The sequence below is a fragment of the Onychomys torridus genome, chromosome X (assembly GCF_903995425.1).
Source record: "Onychomys torridus chromosome X, mOncTor1.1, whole genome shotgun sequence".
Classification (NCBI taxonomy): domain Eukaryota; kingdom Metazoa; phylum Chordata; class Mammalia; order Rodentia; family Cricetidae; genus Onychomys; species Onychomys torridus.
Genome location: NC_050466.1, coordinates 8,455,595 through 8,461,875, shown reverse-complemented (window position 1 = coordinate 8,461,875; position 6,281 = coordinate 8,455,595).

Genomic DNA, 6,281 nt, shown 5'->3' with positions numbered 1-6,281 from the left:
ACACACATGCATATAACAGGATTTAATGAAAAAAAAAAAACAGCCATGAATTTGAAGGAGCACAAGGAGGAGCCTATAGGAGGGTTGGGAAGGAGGAAATTAGGGAATTATATTATAATCTCAAATAATAATAAAAGAAATGGTAAAGACAGAATGAGGAACATTTGGAGATTATCACTCTGCTTTCTATTGTAGCCCCTCCCATTAATAGATCATGGATAGTTTGTGCAATGTCTCTGCTCTTTAGTTCTCTGGTTCTCATTTGCCTCAGTTGTCTGATGTGTACATCAGGAATAACAATTGTACTTGCCTCCTACAACAGATTTTTCCAACTGAATGATATAACTCTATGAGTGCTTAGCACAGTGTTTGTGACAATGTAGTAGTCCATAAAAGCTATTACTTTTGTTTATTGCTTCAGTTGATAAGGGCAAACGATACACACTAATTGAGTATTTGGAGTTTGTGTTATTTAATTTCATTTTATTTTTGGCTACCTTTTGCCTTCCTTAATTTGGAGTTTGGAGAAGAAGCATATGAATGTCAAGAATTAAATGGGGCCCAAATAAAACTTTACTAGAAATGTGAAGTTGATGATAAAAATCCAAGTACACTGCACTCAAGCAAGATCTGGATTAAAAATCTTATTTGAGATTCAGGCTAAAAAGGAACCTTCCAATCCTCCACTTAAGTCTTATTCTTGTGACCCACATGCTTAGGTGATCATTCTTACAGAGAGATGAATGGCCCCTCAGTGTAGAATTTAGGACCGTTACTTCAGGGAGGGGAAGAATATTATCAAAATATAATAAAAATACAAAAACAATTTAGGCTCATTCATTGCTTGTTTAGTGCAATGCCTGGACATTAAATAAATATTCTTTAAATGTTAATAAGTATCAATGACTATAGGATTCTTTTTAAAATAGCATACTTTTAATATCTTTGTTTAAGGTTAGATATTAAAACATCCTGTTTGACTAGGAAGCCTATATGTGAAATGGCAAACAAAACAAAACAAAAACATCTCAAGAAAAGTATGGAAGCCAGGAACACATCTGCAATCCCAGCATTTAGGAAGGTAAGGTACAAAGATTGTGACAGGCACATTTGGGCTACACAGCCAGTTGCCATCTAGCCTCTGTACACAGCACATGGCAATTCCCTGTGGAATAATACTAATAATCAATAAAAAATGCATTTTGACTGGTTGCATCCAAAGGGAGAACATTATGGCCCATGGATGGTTTTAGAAAAATCATTTTCAGATTCTATACAATCTCCTACAAGATGAAGGGCTCTAGCTCAATTTCCTATACCAAATAGCATGAACTCTGATTTAACTTGAAAGGTGCTTGAGATTCAAAGGTGCCTGTTTAGTCCATACCTCAAACTGAGGGCACAAGCAAAAACCAAGCATAACGACTCTACCAATGACATTTTACAATTTCTGCATCAAATTTTAATTTTCTAGAACTTTCTTATCTTTATACTTTTAATGTTAAATTTTCTGCTGGACATAGTAACTTAGAATTGTAGCACTTGAGAAACTAAAGCAGGAGAGTTGTAGTGAGCTCAAAGCCAGTTTAGGCTATATATGATGTCTTGAAAAATTTATATATATGCAAAATTTTTGGATATGTATTTTTCCTTTTGAAAAAAACAGGTTTTCCAAAAATGTTGTTTTTGTAATATAAATAAAATTTCAATCACTTTTAGGAATTTTCTTCTTTTAGATTTTCCACTTCTGTGTTGTCTCTGTTTCTTCTGAAATTTTTTTTCAGTTTGCTGCTATTATTCTTCATTTTCAGATTGTAGTTTTCTCTCACCTATCTGATGATATCGGTAAGTGTAGAGGAGGAATTAGAAAAATTCCTTCTATGGTGGCAGAAATAAAGAGCAAGAAGAATATATTGAGCAAAAAGGGGCACATGTAGGAGAAAGGTAAAGTTCAGTAGAGAGCAATAGATTTGAAAAAGTTGTTCCCAGACTGATATATTTGTATAAGAGGTGGCAGGCTCATTGGAGGGACAAAATGTGACTATCAAGACAAAAAGAAGTTTGGTTTGAGAGATATGATGCTGTCATAATGGAAGCCAATTCACATATTAGTGTACTACAGTAGGAAAAAAGGGGTCAGCAAGATGAAGTTGAGCTAAGCTAAATTTCAACATCCCATATTACCTGGAAAACCTTAATTCAAGACCGCAGTCTAAGGTAGGATGTTGCTTGGTCCATGGCCACAATGCTCAAGAAGTCTAACGTGGCAGATGGAGCCTCTTAGAGGAAACCTGAAAGAATGAGAAGGCAATGAAACAGAGTCAGGGAGAATCATTTTGAAGGTGATTTTTTCCCACCCTCCTCAGTGTCCAATCAGTGACAAAAGCAGGGGCCTAAAATCCACAAGGAAGGTAAAGTCTGGTGGTCTCACTAAGACCAAGTCTTGATATGAACCATTCATCAAGAATACCCTATTAAAGGAATTGACATGGAAACAAATGTCTATAGTTGATGGCCATGGCTGACTGGGGAAATCCAGAGATCACACTCCTGTCTCTCTATCCATGTTTGATTGCTGCCAGGATACCCACCATCCAAACGCCCAAATCCATACCCAAGTCCGTTTGATAAAATAATATAGTATTTGCATAAATTAAACAGTGTCCATTGTCCTATATACTTTATACCATCTCCAGATTGCTTTTAGTGCCCAATAAAATACAATATTTTATATAAAATGAAATGTAAAACTAAATAAATGTTATACCTCATTATTTAGGGAGTAATGACCAGAAAATAACCTGTATACACATATTTTCCCAAGTATTTTTTATTTTCATTAGGGTAGATCTGCAGATGTAGAACCTGCTAATACAGAGGGCTGGCTATACTAGATATTGGCCTAAGTCTGAATGAGGCACATTAAAATGTCTAATCTCAGCCTGAGGTCCCTCCCATAGTAAACTGGATATCTCAGTCAGATTTGACTGAGGAAATTGGCTGGGTCTAGGCCAGGACATAAGGCCCATCAATAAATGTACTTATAAGAACTGAGAAAAGCAAAAGCTGGTGAAATGAAACAGACTAACAATGATCATATTGACTTGCAAGGTCAAATGCACCAATGATGCTTGAGTCCCACTCTGCATCAGATTGGAATCAACAGGAGAGTTAATAAAAATATCATTGCTTAGGATAATATTTAAGCTTATTTGTTTGGTATTTATGTATTAACTAAAACTTTTAGAAAAAATCCTGATTTACAAAGCTGTTATAATTATTATAAAGATAATACCTATAGTTCCTTTATACCCTAGATCCAGTCTCCCCATATTACTATAGGACATTTGGGGGCAATTAATGATCCAGTGTTGCTACATTAATCAATGTCCATATGTTACTCCTATTTTCTTAGTATGGTGATTGGTAATTTTACTATCTTGTAACAAAGTAGAGACAGCTGGGATGAGAACCTCAATAGGGAAATTAACAGTATGTCCCTCAATTATGAGTTGTCTAATGTTTATCTCACATTTGTATTTAGATTATAGATCTTGGGAAGATCACAGGTAAAGTGCCATTTTATTGGTATCATGTCAATGGTACCTGCTATAACATGGCCCATCACTGTTGACATCCTTCATAACTTCATAACTTTTCTGAGGCTTGTTGGGTTTCTCCAACTAATAGCTACTTCTCTTTCCTTCTTTTAATACTCTTTATTCTTCTCTTTTGGAAGAAAGTTACTTTGTGTACCCTATACTTGATGAGTGGAAAGATTTGCCCCATTTCCTTATGCAAATAACTACTTGATTTTAAAACTTGAAAGAGTAAACTACATATTGCGTGAATTTACCACTTTAAATAATCAGGAGTTCCATTAATTTTTAATTTTTCCAATTCTAATGTACACTCAGGTTTGAGAACCACTCAGGTACATGGGGAGGGATGAGGTGGTGAACAACGGAAACCTACAGAGAGCCTCAGATCAAATATTGACTTATCTGATAGAAGAACTTTGGAGCCACATTGACCTCCCTAGTTCTCACTTATTGTAGGGTAAGCTGTGCACATGACTATTGAAGAAGTATTATTGGGTTGTTATAACACAATACTGAAAACTGAATAATTACCAAGAAAAGAGGTTAGTTGGTTCATAGTTATGCTAACTATGATAATACAAGCCTCATATTATTCCTTCAACTCATGGATCAAAAAGGGAGGGGTATGGGTACATGCAAGAAAAAAAGAGGACAAACGTGCAGACTTTGTATTTGCTTTAAAGGATCTTTCAGTAACTAATTAGATCCCTCTAGCAAGGGGGCCAACCTTCTGACGTTACAATCAGCATTGTTAACTAACTATAAATGTGTTTTTTGGCTTGCATTCAGGACTACCTTTAGATGCAGGTGGCCTGTGGGCCACAGGTTAGAATATACCAAGAATAAAATTGTAGGAGAAAATCATGAGGCCTCCAAACCCACGGTGAAAACAATTCTCAGTGGGCCTCACCTCCCAGCATCATCAGGTTGAGGGATAAAGATTCTGAGACATGAACTTTCAAGGGAGATACTTAAATCTGCAGTAAATAAGGACAGAAAGAGACTTTATAACCACATCTCAGTGTACTCTACCTCCTCACAGTACATAGATACAGACTGTAAGTTTATCGGCCAAGGTTAACATGTGATTTATAACACAGTCACTAATAAATAACTTAGAGTCACCTGACACCCAGATCCCAGAACTATGACCTGTGTTAGATAATCTCTCTTTGCACTGTTCCTATGTTTGAACCTTATATGACTGCCCTCCAGAAGAGGAGTCTGATCACACAACCCTTTGGAGAAAATCAGGAAAAGGATTATTTCTCCTTGTAAAACAAACAAACAACACTCTAGAGGCCGGAAAACATGGACAAAGGAATGTATATCCAGAAGCATTTTCCCACTTAATACGCTGTAAACTTCAGGTCTTGATGGGGCTCGTTTCCTGTGACAGTTAAAGAATTAAAAGACAGGAAAACTACAGAGCTCCCAGGCAGCAGCAGGGAAAATCTCCAACACAGCAGACAGAATTAACCAGTGAAGAAAGACTTTGATTTGACACAAGAAAACAAACACAGCGGGCACACAGAGAAATAAAATCCTTTGCTTTGCAGATCAGGGCAACTCAGGAAGCCAAAGTCTGGCCTTGTGCAAGGAGGGCTTGTGGTTTTAAGGGTCTGTGAGGCTTTTTTCTTCCTGACTTAGTTTGAACAAAGACAGGGAAGCTGATAGGCCTGCAACTTTGGGTAAACATATCCTGGTCTGGTCCTGACCTTGAACTTGTTGGACTAGGCCTTTGTTTGAAGCTCCTTTTGTAACTCCAATGAGTGAGGAAGAAGCCAGAAGTTTGTGGTCTCTCTCCCTATTTGTATGCCTATCAGGGATTTGTCTAACTCCTGGTCCCTCAAATGTTTTCTCATGGCAGAAAAACACTTGCGGAATGATGAAGAGCCCAGATGAGCCGACCAGTGAGGATGGTGGCATAGAGCTGGGTTTAGAGTGAATGCATTGCAGAATCATGTAGTGATGATCCACAAAAAGGTAAAGAAGAGAGGAAGGGGTCAAATATTCCTCAAAGACATCCATGCTGGCTGACTGGATTTGTCTGCTGGTGCTGTCTCCTACTGTGACTGAAGAGCTTAAGCATGGGGACGTGGTGTCAGGGGCAAAAAGTGAAGGCTTTAGTCTTCATTGCTTTCAATGACCAACTGTGAAGAGCCATGGAATCAAAAATCACTGCAATAGAGGACAATGTGGACAGCTTTGAGGAACACACTCAAATCATAGCACTGCAGTACATAAGTGAAGATATAGCCTCCACTTTCACATCTTTGTGTGCCCCACAGTTGCAAGCATGGTGCTCAGCTACAGACTGCAAGACTCCAAGAACTTGGTAGCTGTAGTGTGTGTCGTGAAGCAAGGCTGAGTTGGAAGGTGAGAGGACTATACAAGAAGCAGGAGAAATGCCATCGCTAGGCTGTTCTGTGGAAGGGGAGAGCAGGGTGATAGAAATGAGGGCACAGAGCACAGCCAGTGATAGACAGAGAGAACATGTGCTGAGGGGAAGCAGCTTTACAGTGCTGCAGAGCTGAGTCTGGGTTTACAAAACAGGCAAGGAACTTCGGTAAACACAAATTCCAAAAATTAACCACAGCTATTTATGTGATATTTTGTTCATGCGAATTCTAAAGACAGTAACAGGGATGTGAGTGATGTTACTGGAACATAGCAGCT